Raw genomic sequence first — 16,622 nt, 5'->3', positions numbered from 1 at the left:
AGGATGGTGAGACTTTGTCTCATGTACTTTGGACATGTTATCAGGAGGGATCAGTCCCTGGAGAGGAACACCATGCGTGGTAAAGTAGAGGGTCAATGAAAAAGAAGAAGATCCTCAATGAGATGGATTGACACAGAGGCTGCAACAATGGGCTCAAACACAGCAGCAATTGTGAGGATAGTGCAGGACGGGGCAATGTTTCACTCTGTCGTACACAGGATTACTATGACTCAGAACTGACTTGACGGCACCTAACAGCAACAATAGTAAAAGCCTAATTTGCCTTGAAGAGACTGTTGGTAGAATTATGGATATCAAGAGCAATTCTCAGAAGTGAGAAGAACTATAGAGAAAGTCTCTGTCATCTTAGAGAATATATATGGCGCCAGCAACAGAACATTGCTCGAAACGTGGGTGTTAAACGTGCTTCTGGTGAGGCTTGAAAAGAAAATGATGACCATGTGACTGGACAATGGAGGAAGGGTGATGCTTTTCATGGGGTGGCAAAGACCTTGTCTGAATTATGTTCAAATGTTTGGTGGAAGGTAGGACTATTACATGATGAACTTGGATATCTGGCTGATGAGTTTTCTAAGCAAGTTCTCAAAGAGGCTTTGTGGTTTCTCTGTGCCTCTTATAGTAAAATGTGAAAGGAAAGAGATGGACTTAAAAATGAACTGTGCAAAATGAAAACAGAACTTAAAAATTTGGAAAATTCTATTGTACAAACTAAGGACACGTATTCTAGAATGTTCACCAAGGATGCAGCTACACAATCTTTTGTTAAAGATATTAAGCCTGTGACTGATAGATCTAACCAACTACCACAGAAAACCCATCAGCTTAGACTGAAGGGGACAGAGAAAGAACAAAATGAAAGAACTCTATCTGCCTCTTAGAGTCCTACAGTCAGGAAACAGACCAAAGGAGGTACATCTGTTGTTCTCCAAGAAAAGAAAAGGATCATCCCAGGAACAGCTTGGAGATCAGCAGAAGTGTTGGAAGGAGCACAGGAAGCAGGGCCTTCTTGGTTTTAAGGGTGGGGCCATGGTCTCCTGAATTTCAAAGTGTGGGACCACAGCCTCCTAGGTTTCAAAAAGTCAGATCTTCGCCAACTTGTTTCTGGAGTATGGGGCTACTGTTAAGGTGTGCCGGGGTATGAAGTCACCGGCCAAAACTGAGGGGGTGGGGCTGCCATGCCCAAGGGGCAGAATAATGGGGCCTGCGAGGGCCCAGGGGATGGGTTCATCACTCAGATGGACTAGGAGAATGGAGCTGCCTAAAGCTGAGGGAGCAGAGTTGCCACCCCAGAAGGCCTAGAAGGCAGAGCTGAAGCCTAAGGCTGAGGGAGCTCCACCCAGAGTCTGGAGGGCAGGGCCATTGCCAAGATGGTCTCAGAGAACAGAAGATTATTTTCAGGCCTTGAGAGCTAATATAATTTGTTCTGCTGGATTTTGGACTTGCTTGGTGCCTGTTATCCCTTCTTTTCCTCCAATTTTTCCCATTTGTAATAGAAATGTCTACCTTGTGTCTGTTCCACCATTGTACTTTGGAAACATAACTTCTAGTCTAGATTTCGCAGGTTAAGAGATGAAGAAGAACCTTGCCCCAGGATGGAATATGCCTAAAGTGTCACCCATATTTGATTTAGATGCTTCAGAAGATGGATTTTGGACTTGGAGTTGATTTAAGACTTTTGGGATGATGTAATGGGGTGAATGTGCTTTCCATGTGGCAAGGACATGAATTTTGGGGGGCCAAAGGGTAGAATGCTATGGATTGAATCATGTCCCCAGAAATTATGTGTTGTAAATCCTAACCTCTATGCCTGTTGTTATAATCTCTTTTGGGAATGGGTTGTCTTTGTTATGTGATGAGGCAGGATTAGTGTAGAGTGTGTCTTTGGTCAATCTCTTTTGAGATATAAAAGAGATGAAACAAGTGAGCAGGGGAGAGTAAAATAGATGCCAAAAGATCTCCAAGGAACCAGGAAGCAGAAGCTGAAGAGGCAAAGACCTCCTTCCATAGCCAACAGAGAACGACAGCCTTTCCCTAGAACTGTCAAATAAAGGTGAAAGGTCAGAGATTATATTGCAAAATGAATATGTCCTTCAGTACTGGAACTTTGAGGATTGTGGAGGAAAAACAAGGTCCAAAATATATGAAGCAAGAAGCTAGTCTATGGAAATTTCCCTTTTATAGTACCTCCTTGCTTTTCCTACAATTTCTCTAGCTTCCGTGACCGGCACTCCAGTATTGGACTTTTAACCTCCTAAACTATGAGAAAATAAATTTGTTTGTTAAAGCCATCAACTTGTGATACTTCTGTTCTAGCAGCACTAGATAACTAAGACAAAGGTGTTTAATTCTAAGGGACTGACAGACAACAAATAATCACATGAATAAGTATATAATTATACATTATGTTAATTTCCATGGAAAAAAATTATGAAGTGCTATGCGAGAAAATAACTGAAGGATCAAATTTAGATAGAAGGGTCAGGAAAGTAAAAAATACAGATGATGAGGGATTAGTCAGGTAGAGAACAAAATATTTCCATTTCCAATGATATTATGGACTAAAAAAAAACCCATTTCCATCAAGTCTATTCTGACTCATAGCGACCCTGCAGGACAGAGTAGAACTGCCCCATAGAGTTTCCAAGGAGCACCTGGTGGATTCGAACTGCCAACCTTTTGGTTAGCAGCTGTAGTTCTTAACCACTATGCCACCAGGGTTTCCATATTGTGGACTATATATCATAAAATCATATCACTAGAAAATACATAAAACCATTAGATAAAATATAAAAAATACTCTTAAGTGTATGGATGAGCCTTGCATGGAAGCAAGAGAAATCCTGAAGCCAGGAGCTACTGTAAAAGGGAAATTTCCATAGACTAGCTTCTTGCTTCATATATTTTGAACCATGTTTTTCCTCCACAATCTTCAAAGTTCCAGTACTGAAGGGCATATTCATTTTGCAATATAATCTCTGACCTTTCACCTTTATTTGACAATAAGTGAGTGAGTCAGCACAGTGGCTGGTAAGATTATTCCTGGAAGTCATTCTTACACCAAGATGTAACTTTACACAGAAGTATATCACTCTAAGCTTTAACTGAACTCCTTACAAAAAAAGAGAAAAAAACCAAACCCATTGCTGCTGAATTGATTCCAAGTCAAAGCAACCCTACAGGACAGAATACAAGTGCCTCATACAGTTTCCAAGTCTGTAATCCTTATGGAAGCAGACTGCCACATCTTTCTCCCATGAAGTGGCCAGTAGGTTCGAACTTCTGATCTTTCGATTAGCAGCTCAGTGCTTAACCACTGCACCCCCAAGACTCCTTACCAAACCAAAAACCAAACCTGTTGCTGTCGAGTTGATTCCGACTCATGGCGACCCTACAGGACAGAGTAGAACTACCCCATAGGGTTTCCAAGGAGTAGCTGGTAGATTCAAACTGCTGAACTTTTTGTTAGCTATCAAGCTCTTATGGCTACTCGGGCTCCTAGGAACCCAAAAATGTTCATGGTCACTCCAAAACTACCTACCATGAAAGGAAGTATGAGGGAGGATAATTCAAAATGGAAAAATAAAACAGAGGTCTTAACTGATTACAATTAAAATGTACGACTTTTACAAATTTTATAAAACATACAACTAGGTAAACACATTGCTGGGGCCCTCACAGGGTAGCAAAGGTATTTGTGCAAGTGAAGAGCCCTGAAATGTAGACTTCATTAACTTCACGGTAGATCCTCTTCCTTTCTCTTTCTTTTTCTGTATGTGCAAAATGTTTGCGTTTTTTGAATGGGAAGACTTGACCATGTTTGTAGGCAGTTTAAAGAGTCAAAAATGAGACTGAAGATATGAGAGAAAATCCCTAGTGGAACAAGGTCGGGAAGGAGACAAAAAGGATAGAGCAAAAACGTGTATACAAGAGGTTCAGAATGTAGAGGGATATAGGTAAGTTAGGAGTAGCAGAAGCGGAAGACAAAAATGTTAGGGTATTCATGCAAATGGATCCTCTTCTCAGTCAAGTAGTTGACAAGAGCAGGAAGGTGAGGATATGTTAGGTCCAGGACTCAGAGAAAACAATATGTGTTTCAAATAGCTGCTTTGAAAAAGGTGAAGGGATGCTGAAGAGGCATAAGAAAACCAAAACACCAAACCCGTTGCGATCGAGTCGATTACAACTCATAGCAGCCCTATAAGACAGGGTTTCCCAGGAATAGCTAGTGGTTTCGAACTGCCAACCTTTTGGTTAGCAGCCATAGCTCTCAAACACTGTGCTACCAAGCCTCCAGGCATAGGAAAGGTCCAGCTAAATGTAAAAAAAATGTAAAAGGCCCAGTTAAATCTGGAAATCACCCAAAATGACATCAAGATTTAGGGTGGAAAGGACGATTGTAGAGGAGTGACCTGAAGCTCCACAGATGACCAGGATAAGAATGGGACAGCAGAATCATCATTCAGGATGAGGATCAAATGAGATAGGGCTTTCAGAAGGGTCTGGCAGTAGCGGTGCAGGGCCGTGAGAATCATGCACCCATCTCCAGAATCTGGGATAACGAGGCAATGAGAGAACAAGCAGCCTGTTTCAGGATTCCAGTTATCAAGGAAAGCTACGTTTCAGTAAAGAGGGAGAAGAAGGGGCATTCTATAAATAGCATAGTTTGCTACCACTGATCTACGGAAAAGGTCAATTTCTCTGTTCTCAAGATTAGCTTTATCCCGACCTGTCTGTTCAGGGTAATCAAAGAAAACAGGGTCAATGCTATAAAGAGCTAACACGAGGGAACAAAAAGAACCAAAGCCATGTGTAAAGAGATCAAATTAAACATCAGGGTGGCCTCTGATTCAGGGACTATTGCAACAAAAATTATCATTATTTTCTAAATAAATATTAAGCAACCGAAAGTAAATAGTGGAAAACCTGTTTCTCATCCCCTCTAACCATGAAAGGATCACCAGAAATCCAACCTCATAGAACACATTGTGCTTCCTCCACCCTAACCAAGGAGTTGGATTATATTAGGGGTTTGGGGTAAGACATAATATCAGGGAGGCTGAAATGATAATCAGAAAGTTTATCATTTCCCAGCAAACATTAAGGAGCTATCTTTTCAATCTTTCTACTCCCTGATGCCCCCTGAAATGACTGACACATTTTCCTGTTTTGTTAAATCTGCAAGTGGGGGGAGATTAAATAGGGGCAGTTATTCTCTGATATGCCCTTATCCTTAATGATACACCACCTTATACTGCTCCAAATTGTTTCATGTGTCCTTATCTTCCTAGCAAGAGTATAAACACTTAGACTTCAAACTTCTCTTGTATTTCTCATGGCAACTATCATATTACTAGGTACATAGCATAATGGGCACTTAATAAATACTTGTTGACTTGTAAAAGTTGTGGAGCTGGAAGTCATCTTAGAAATCACCAAGTCCATGCACTTCATTTATAAATGAAGAACTTCAAATACAGAATGGTTAAGTGGGTTGGCCATGCTCACATGGGCAGGTGGTGAGAACTGAAATGAGTCAGGGAGTATCAGGTCCACAGTCAGGAATGAGAAAAAGCTGAAGTGAGAACTATTAACCCTGACAGGTTCTCTCTCTCCCTCTTGGCCTACAGAGGCATTCTGGGCATAGAGCAATGTAGGCACAAAGTAAAACTTCACGTACAAGCTAAAACATCTCTAGAATCAGTACCTCTTTCTTTGGAAGCTTTTCCCTCTGCAAGGTCACTATTCCACAGCTTTCCAATTACTGCTGTGACAAACATGAGCTCCTTGGTGGCTACACTGAACAGCTGGTGGAAATTTGAAGCCATCCTTCAATAGTCATGGAATATGACTGAAAGGAAACCCAGAGAATTAGGCATTTTACTGATGTGAAAGAGCAAAAACTTCTACCTGGAAGGGATCAGGAGGAGGAATGGGGAAAAGGGTTCCTAGACCTTACACGTAGGCACTTAGCCCAGTGTGGCTGAAGGTCAGGTGAGAAAGGTATGGAGTGAGAATGGGGCTGAAATGTCAGGAGACACAGATTGTGAAGGGCCGTTTGGCCTGAAAAAGAGAGTGGACTAATTCAACTAGTAGAAGATCACACTGTCAGTAATGATGACAAAATATTAGGAGGTAGGGTTGGAGCAAGAGAGGCCACTTAGAAAGTGGCTTAGTCATCTAGTGGGGCTATAACAGGAATACCACAAGTGGATGGTTTTAACAAACAGAAATTTATTCTCTCACAGTTTAGAAGGCTAGAAGTCTGAATTCAGGGTGCCACCTCCAAGGGAAAGCTTTCTCTCTCTGTCGGTTCTGGGGAAAGGTCCTTGTCATCAATCTTCCCCTGGTATAGGAGCTTCTCAGCACAGGGACCCTGTGTACAGAGGACATGTTCTGCTCCTGGCACTACTTTCTTGATGGTATGAGGTCCCACTGTCTCTCTGCTCGCTTCTCTCTTTTACATCTCAAAAGAGAATGGCTGAAGATACAACCTAATCTTGTAGATTGAGTCCTGCTTCCTTAACACAACTGCCTCTAATCCTGCCTCATCAACACCATAGAGGTAGGATTTACAACACATAGGAAAATCACATCAGATGACAAAATGGTGGCCAGTCACATGATACTGGGAATCACATAGCCTGGCCAAGCTGACACACATGTTGGGGGGACACAACTCAATCCATAACAGAAGGTCATATAATAAATGGAGGGCACTGATTCTTCCTAGTCTTTCTTCCTTCTTAGTCTCTTAAAATAAGCACAATACAAACAAACACAATCGACATACAAGGGGGAAAAAACACAGCGGAAAGCAAGAGTGGATTAAATAAGTCTTCTTTTTTTTTTACTTTAGGTGAATAAAGTTTAATACCCATGTACTGACAATTACAAGAAGCTAAGGAAATGCTTTTCTTCTTGTATTTTATAAAGGTTCTTTCAGCCATTCGATTATACTTTACTGAGTACCTAATATGATTATTCATTTATATTAATTCTAGGGTGGATCTTGTGACAAATTAAAAAGAATGTTTTCTTTGAGGTCAGGAAGATTTTCAATCTTTTATAATAAAGGCAAAGGGCAAAATCAATATTATCGGTTACAGAGTATAGTTATATAACTAATCTAGTTATCGACTCGATGGCATTGGGACTGGGTTATTTGGAAGAAGTACAGCCAGAACGCTTCTTAGAAGCAAGGATGGTGAAATTTCATCTCACATACTTTGGACAGGTTACCAGGAGGGGCCAGTCCCTGGAGAAGGGCATAATGCTTTGTAAAGTAGAGGGTCAGTGAAAAAGATGAAGACCTTTGTCTTAGTTATCCAGGGCTGCTATAACAGAAATACCACAAGTGGATGGTTTTAACAAACAGAAATTTAGTCACTCACATTTAGGAGGCTAGAGGTCCAAATTCAGGGTGCCAGCTCCAGGGGAAGGCTTTCTCTCTGTCAGCTCTGGGGGAAGGTCCTTGTCATCAATCTTCCTCTGGTCCCTCCCCTCTCGGCTCAATTCTCTTTTATATCTCAAAAGAGATTGACTCAAGATACAACCTAATCCTGTAGATTGAGTCCTGCCCAATTACCATAAAAAAAAAAATTACCATAAATGCCTTTAATCCTGCCTCATTAACATCTTAGAGGTTAGGATTTACAACACATAGGATAATCATATCAGATCACAAAATGGTGGACAATCACACAATACTGAGAATCATGGCCTAGCCAAGTTGACAAACTTTTTGGGGGGATACAATTCAATCCATAACAACCCTCAAAAAGATGGACTGACAACAATGGGCTCAAGCATAGCAAAGGTTGTGAGGATGGTGCAGGACAGGGCAGTGTTTCATTCTGTTGTACATAGAGTTGCTATGAGTCAGAACCAACTCGATGGCACCTAACAACAACAGAACAGAAATTCACATGCTTTCAAAACCATGTTCCTAATTGGATCTTCATTTATCACTGACTGGTCAAAGATTGGAGCCACTCAGCCTCGCTCCCTCTTTTCTTTCTTGATTTCTTGCCTGTTTGTTTTCAACCTGTAAACATACACTGGGCACCTATTATGAGCAAGGCACTCTGTTAAATACTAGAAATTTAAGAAAAACAAGATGCATGTCCTGCCCTCGAGGAGTTTACAGTCTAGTAGGAGAGACAAACACATAAATAAGGCATAGGGTAATCATTTTATAAAAATACAGAGATAAAAGTACCATGCTGTGAAAACCATAAAGGACTTGGTGCTTACATATGATCACATTCACACTACACACCGACACAGAATTCATTAACAAGATTTTTTTTTTCCTTAACACAACCATCTTGATGCATCATACAATGTAAAGCAGACCAACGGATTCAAAGGCACATACTGGCAGAGTACTCTAGGGGACCTGGGGGAGAGGACTGCAGCTAGGGCAGCTGCAGAATCAAACCCTGTGCAAGGATTCTCTTGGTTTCTATCATTCCTCTAGGATGGTTTCTCTGGGAAAAGAAATAAGGGTGTCAGGAAATGGGTATGTGGAAATTACCCTAATATCCACAGTTGTTTCTGTGTGCTGTCAAGTTGACTCTGATTCACAGGTGCTAGTTTTTCTGTCTGAAAATACTTGATGACAATAAAAAGACTAGATTTGTGTTGAATGTGTTGACATGCACAAAAAGCATCAATTAACAAAAGTAATGATAAAAACTACAGGAGGAAGTCAAAGCCTACTCCTGAATTAATTAGTGAAAACTTGGCCATTTCTGAAAGAGTGAAAGATGGCAGTATTATGAACAATTTGTAGTTAATAGACTGTAAATGTATTTTCTTTTGTAGCTGGACAAAGTTGTGGAAAAACATAAAGAATCTCACAGACGAATCCTGGAACAGCTTTTAATGGTAGAAAAATCCCACAGGCAAACCATGTTGGAGTTGGAGGAAGAAAAGAGAAAGCACAGAGACTATATAAAGAAGAGTGATGAATTCATAAGCTTACTGGAACAGGAATGTGAAAGGTAAGGCTGCTCTGGACGAGACAGCGACCCATTCTGCAAACCCTTACTAACCCCTCAGTATGTGCTGGGCACTGCACCAGGTGTCAGGGATAAAAGGGTGAACATGACAGCGTCTGCTCTCACAGTGCAGGGTGAGGAAAGGATATGTTTAACAGCAATCCTCAACACAATGAGATGTTGGGATGCCATGCACCTAACTCTGCAAGGGGCTTCCCTGCTGAGCTGAGAGCGCACAGAGCAGGTGATAGGGTCTAGTCCCTAAGCAGAAAAAAAAAGGAAGCCACATTCAGGGATGGGGCAGAAACAAGTGTAATAGTGTAAAGGTAAGAAAAAACCACAGGTACTGAGGGAACTCAAGAGTTTCCATATGGCTATAATTCAAGGTGTAATTATAGGTTGAGGAAAGGAAAAGGTAGCCACAAGCAGCTGAACTTTATATTACAAGAAGACAAATGGCAAGAAGGAGCAGATGAAAAACTGTAAGAAGGGAAATGAGATGATCAGGTATGCTTTCTTAAAAAAAAATCTTGGCAACATGGAAGAAAGACTGGAGGAGCTTTAGACTGGGGCCAGGAGGACCATATAAGAGGTAAATACCCAGATGAGAAAAGGTAATGGTATGTGTTTCAATGGCTTTAGGGTCAGAAAGGAGGGGGTGTAAATAAGAAATATTTGCGATATATTTGTTGCTGGTGTTAGCTGCCATTGAGTCGGCCCTTGACTCAGGGCAACCCCAAGCACAATGGAGCAGAGCACAGGGTCTGTGATCCACAGGGTTTACATTGGCTGAATTTTCCTAAGTGGATCACCAGGCCTTTCTTCCAAGTCTATCTTATAGTCAAAATAAATTAGTGACTGATGAGATATTGGAGGCTGGGGTGAGGAAAACAGAGCTATTGAGAAGTGCACCTGGCTATTTACCAAGATACAGAGTACAGGAACGGGCACAGCTTTTTGCTGTTGTAAGAATTTTGGGAGAAAGAGAGTTAGCAGGGAAGAGGGTAGGAGATGAGTCCTGTTTTAGACATCCTGAGTATGAGGTACCTAGAGTGCATTCCAAAGTCTAGTGTCGGAGAACGATATGTATAAAGACAACCCACAGTTGGACATACAGGTCGGGAAAAAGATGGGCTGGTGACGTGGATTAGAATACCTCTGCAGCAGGTGACAGCTGAAGCTGTGGGTGTGGGTGCAGTGAGGAGAGAAGAAGGCTGAGAATGGAATCCTGGAAAACAGCAGTGCTCGGTGGTTTTCCGGACGAAAAGAGGTCAAGAAAGGAAGCCAAAAAGAATGGTGGAGAGTTGGAAGAACCCAGAAAAGAAAGAAGGTGAAGAAACCAACCAAGGAAAGACTTGGAAGAAAGGATGAACAGTCAAATGGCAGCAAATAACACAGAAAACACAAGAAGGAATGAGGAATATTCCAGGATTTAGCAACAAGGAAGACATCAGGAACCTTAATGAGCCATTTCAATAATGCAGTAGGGCAAAAAGTCAAACTGCAATGCCTTGAAGAATAAATAAGAAATGAGAACACAGAAGCTTAAAATTCAAAACATTCTTTTGAAAAGCTTGGCTACAAAGAAAGAGAGGTTGGTTGGTAAACACTTTATAATAGGACAGGTCATTTTGTTCATTCTGATCCTCTATTCTGAATCACCTGACAAAGTAGGACCATTTAGATCAAACTGAAGGACAATGAACTCTCTCTATCAACGCTGCAAAGACAGAAAATAACCAGTCACTGCTATTTCACATTTCTACTGGGTATTCATTTTACTTTTGTTATTTCCATGTGTATTTCTTTTATGAGTTACAATGCTGGATTCTAACAGTCACAGAAAAATGCAGGGAAAAATAATTACTTGTGAGCTCTCCTTTCTAAAAAATACTAGTAGTCTCAGCTGCTTTACTCAACTACATCTAACTTATATTTTAGCTAGAAAACTGAAGTTGCACCAATATCTAGGCTAATTAAAAAAAAAAAAAAAAATCCATTGCTGTCAAGTCAATTCTGACTCATAGCCACCCTGTAGGACAGAGTAGACCTGCCTCACAGAGCTTCCAAGAAGCACCTGGTGGATTCGAACTGCTGACCTTTTGGTTAGCAGTGGCTAAGTAGCCACTAGGATTTTATTTTTTCTTCTCAGAGTTCTGATCAGAGTTCCAGAGAACCCACGGCTTTCACATCCAGTCTATTTTTCGCATATTCATTAGAAGGTTTGTGTTCTACTCACTTCATGGAAGACGGTCTTGTTAACCTGCGCCTCAGGAACTCTGAAATATCTACAGGGGCAGACTAGAGGACACAAGAAGTCTAGCACCAAGGAAAGATTTGACTCAGACATTACAATATAAGATCTGTTATTCAATGAGACAATGTTATATCAAATATTATTTCAAACCCATGTGCTTTGGCATCCCTGGCCTCGTTTGGCCTCCACTCTTCCTTGGCAGTAACTTGCTGAAGACAGACAACTCCTTTCATCTCTCACGATTAGGAATGTTTACTGACCACAGCCAGAGTGCTGCTGTCACAGGCAACAAAGAGGTACGGGCTGTCCCTGCTGGGGACTGACCACATTAAATGGAGAAGTCAGGACAATACAGATTTAGGGTGGAACATGGAGGGCTGATGGGGGATAGTTCTAGTAGTCACTGTTGTCTCTAGTACCTTATGGAGAAAGCTGGGAGGGATATCCAGAAGTATTTTGAGGATGGGCTTGCAAGGGAAAGGGCAGTAATGTTGGGAGGCAGATGGCACAGATTATTTAAACCAAGAGAGGAAAGAGGAACAATGCGAAAAATGGAAACAAGATTAGTGGAGATAAAGACTATGGGCTGAGGAAACAAAAAATACGGGGATGAACGTGAAGTGTACACATGGAATCGATATCTTAAGAATGTTATTTCTACATGTAGCAAAGGCATTCAAAAGAAAGAATTAAAATCATATTCTTAGCTTTCTAGGACACAAAAACTAATAAGAAAAGCTTCTTTGTCTTGAAGAATAATTACACTGAACATGCCATTACTGAGAAATGGGAAAAAGTGACTAGAGTGCCTCGCATTTTGTTTGCTGTTACAGAAGGTATGAGAATATTCACTTCTTTCCATTTGTCAAGGAAGGGCTGCCAGACGGAACTCTTTAGGTGTGAGAATGTGAAACCTATTCTCAACTCACATACTGCTTCCCCTGCTTCGCCTGCCCACCACCACAAGCGCCTACCCTCCTGCCCCCTGCCTTCCTAGGGAGTCTGTGGGTCTCACTTAGACATAACTGCTTTCCCCCTGCTTTGAGGTGCGCACATCAAAGTATTAACATGAACACTACTTAAAATGGGGAAGCGGAGGAAACTATAATGATTTCAGGTAAACACACACAAAGGGCAAGGGTCTCACACAAGAGTGAAATGCGAGTCATATGTCTGTGTTCTCAGTTGACACATGGCAAACACAACACACCATCACTGATTCCTTCACATTTTAGAGTTCTTCCTCCCCAGCAAACAGCACCCCTCACAGAAGCAAGACTAACTTGTTCTAAAGGGTCAAAGAATAATGTTACTTCCTTCCTAAAACAAAGCAATGTCAGCCACTCCCCAATCAGTGACTCTGGGCACAGAGAAACAAAGAAAGATATCATAACCCCCATAAAAGAGGGTTGGGTGAACATAGCTATAAAGGACTATCTGACTGAAACTCTGAAAAACACTGTGAAGGTTTAGCACTTGTATTTCAAGCACTGAACAATACCTACTTGGAAATAAAATAAAAATTAAGAAATACGTGATGAAGGTGGTTAATGAGACTTTAGAGAATGTAATAATGCATTTCAAATTAAGGCTCAATTTCTGTGTTTTCTTTGGAGAATTTGTTTTATGTGGAAAACCCTAAAGGAGCCTGATGTCACTCTTTGAGTTCAGGCCAAAATGTTTGCCAAATGATGTCGCTGTCGTAATCAGTAAGCAATTGGCTTTCCTATTGAGGGAGGGTGGGCAGGGGAAGGAAACCCCACTCCCAAGCATGTTAACGCAAAGCTCCTTCTGCTGTAATCTCTGCGGTCTGGTCTGCCCATGAGGCTACACTACATCCATACTTCCTGACAACCTTCTGTTCACTGACCAGCTCCAGTGTGTGGCTATGTGTCATCCATGACCTGAATTACGTATTTGGCTGAATTACAAGTGAAGTCTATGCGAAAGGTTTTTACAAAAAAGCAATGCCAGTAAGTTTTGGCCTTCCTGGATGGCTTCGCAGGAAAGCCAAAACAAAAATCAGTTTTAGTCAGTGCAGCTTTGCAAAATTTTCCCATAAGCGAAATGCCAATTTTGTCTGTACTTTCGAAAAAGCTTGTATAATTTTCTTTTTTTTCAATGGGGGAAAAGGCTATGAAGCAAAAGGAAAAGTTGCCTCTTTTTGAAACCATGCATTCTTTGTATACTAACCATAGATCTTACTGCATTTCCGGCCTTCTAAGAGCCAATACAGTGGGAAACAAACGTTGCTGCTATGGCAACTCTGTAAAACAATGTGGCTTCCACCGTGACTTTTTTTTTTTTAACCTTAAATTACTTTTCACAGTATCTTGGCCAAGTAGGTTAGCCCTGATACTTCAGTTTTACAAAGCAGTAGTCCGAATGGTGGCTTCTCAAAAGCCATGGAGTGAGGAGGGAGTCACGAGTAGCGTGAATTTCTGGTTGCTGTCTTGACTATGTCTGATTAGACAGAACAGTGCCACAAGGCACATGGCGGCCTATGAAGGAAAAGCACCAGGAGTCCTTTGCTGTTCAGATGTTAGTAAAGAACGAAGCATCTCCACCTCTCCATTTGGCTGAAGCCACTTTATAAATAAAGATTTCTGTCATTGACTGTTCTCTACTATGACAGGCCTATTTTCCAGATTGTATCCGGCAAGGTGACTGAAGCCTGATTTGATACACTCCTTTTCTTCTCTTACGCAGAGCCATACTTGACCCTATGTTGTCTGAGTCTGCTGGGCTGCTTTTAAAGGCTTCTCTCAAAAACATCAAATCTTCTCTCTAGAGGTTTTGGATATTCCTTGAAATATATAAATGCATGAGTGTATTATTTTACTAAATTTATCACACTTTAGTGCAGCTAAACTAAAAAATGTCTGCAGGCCCTGTGCTAGCTACTGGGTGAAGAAGGTAGGCGTGGTCCCCACCTACATAAAAGCCTGACTAGTCTGTTCGTTGTGTAAAACAGAGGCACAACTGCAGATGTTAAGACTTCACACAGATGGTTTTAAGGCACTGTGAGGTCACGATGTGTAGGGAAAAAGGCACCAGTATGGTAAAATAACATAATAACATGGAATGCTTGTGAAGTTAGAATATTTAGGTCAAATCAACAAACACATTAAACTAGGGTATTTTACTAGAGAATTCAGTGTCTTACAAGTATTGCCATTAGGATTTTCAAGGTCTTTGGTCTTAAATCTCAGTTTTTAAGAATATCCCACAAAGCATAACAGTGGGTATAATACTTTAAAAAATAAATAAACTAAGTCTACTTTTTTAAAATCATATTTGGAAAGCCAGCAGTTTTAAATTTCATGCACACTAAAGTACTGTTGTAGCATACATTGTACTTAAATGCAATCACTTCCTTTCAGGTCTCTGGCAAGGAGTTATACATATTACACAGCCTCAAGACTATGTCTTGCAAGTAGTGCAATGGATGCCAGATCTCCATCTGACCTTTGTCATGGGTATCCAGTTCTTTGTAGGAATAAAATGGAGACCCACCACAAACACATATTTCGGTGTTGTAATTCTATACACCAATGTGATCAGCTCAGTGTTCATACACCCCAAACCTAAAAGACCTAACAGAGGATCTGGGCAGGGATACCGAGAGATTAATTACCTCATACAATTACAAAAAAAAAAAAAAAAAAAACCATTTAGGGCTGCACACCATGGCTTAATTTTCAACAGATGTCACAAAACCATATCCTTATCACTGCACAATTTGGTGGTTTCCATGTAGTGCCACTTAATTATAGAGGTCAAAATTCGGATACAGGGATGATGCTGGTTGATTGCTTTCCGTTCCCAGAAAGTTGAGTCAAATTTTACAAATCATTTTGGGTGTGTATCTGGATGTATAATGATTAGTGAATTTATTGCTCACAAAAGAATATTACAAATATTCTAAAATGCAGTCTGAAAGAAAACAAGCACAGTGAGGGTTGCATCAGGAACTTGGAGCTGTGGGGGCTCCGGTCTCAGATCAGCAGCGAGGTCCGTGACTTCAAATAAATTCCATTTCTCCAATCTTTAGTTTCCTCATGTATGAAAACAAAGGGAACAGGCTACACAGTTTGTACATTTCTTTCTGATCTAAAAAATCTGTGATTATGTGATCTTTGCGAATGAGTACTTTTTACTTCAAGCCTGTGATTCTAACGCACACCATCATAAGAGGTCAATGTGAATAACAGTGCTTCTACCACCAACTTCAAATTCAAGTCTGTATTTCTATTCTTCAAGGACACCTAGATTTAGGTACACCCTACTGCTCTTTGGGAAACCCTGGTGGCATAATGGCTAAGTTCTACAGCTGCTAACCAAACGGTCAGCAGTTCAAATCTGCCAAGCGCTCCTTGGAAACTCTATGGGGCAGGTCTACTCTGCCCTATAGGGTCACTACGAGTCAGAATCGACTCAGTGGCAGTGGATTTGGTTTGATTGTTATTGCTCTTCAGTTGTCACACATTCAAAACTGAACCGAATAACATCTTTGCAAATCCGGTCCACTTACACATTTTCTATTCCTGTTAGTGTCACCACCATGAATCAATCTATAGAATATTACAGAACTCTTTGAATCCAAGAATTTAAGCTACAGGTGACCTAGCAATCTAAGCCAAACTTCTGATTCTGGAATTGAGAAAAGTGCGACCCACAGAGTTCCAGCTAAGAAATTGCAAAATCTTACTATTCAATAGTAGCAGAGCCAGACCAGAAGCCAGCTTTCCTGATAGCGTATTTGATGCACTTCTCCCTAGAAAACTCATTATCGCTAGATGCTCAAGTCTTGTGGCTGGTGTTCTGGGAGGCCCAGAAGAAATTTAAAACACAATTATAATACAGATGAAAACACAAGACATCCCATAAAATAATCTGTAGACAATTCGGGGAGGGCTCAGATGTTCAGTGTATGGCACCAACACTGTTTGCTGTACTCCCCGTGCGAGGTCAGACGAAAAGGAGATGAAGGGCTGTAATCACCCAACTGCTCTCGGAGAACGAAGGACATACAAGTACTGGATAAATATACCTACTAACTGGCTCATAGCTACTAGTTTAACAGCCCAATAAAACAGGAAGCCACTGGACTATAAAATATAAAGAGGAAGAAGAGTCATCAAACCCTACCAAAATAGAAATTTTTACCTCAAAAATGGAACTCAAGGTGAAGCCCCCAAACAAAAAACCAAACCCACTGCCATCAAGTCAATTCCAACTCATAGTGACCCTACAGGATAGAGCAGAACTGCCCCACAGAGTTTCCAAAGACTGCCTGGCCGATTTGAACTGCTGACCCTCTGGTTAGCCTCTGTAGCACT

General features: G+C 41.0%; 1 protein-coding gene across 3 annotated transcripts in view; it reads right to left on the bottom strand.

The window, feature by feature from the left end:
- Positions 1-16,622, bottom strand: part of CMSS1 (cms1 ribosomal small subunit homolog) — a 425,391-nt gene that overhangs the window by 299,882 nt on the left and 108,887 nt on the right. The window lies entirely within an intron of this gene.

Source organism: Elephas maximus, chromosome 18, assembly GCF_024166365.1.
Source record: "Elephas maximus indicus isolate mEleMax1 chromosome 18, mEleMax1 primary haplotype, whole genome shotgun sequence".
NCBI lineage: Eukaryota > Metazoa > Chordata > Mammalia > Proboscidea > Elephantidae > Elephas > Elephas maximus.
This window is presented reverse-complemented; position numbering and strand designations above follow the sequence as displayed.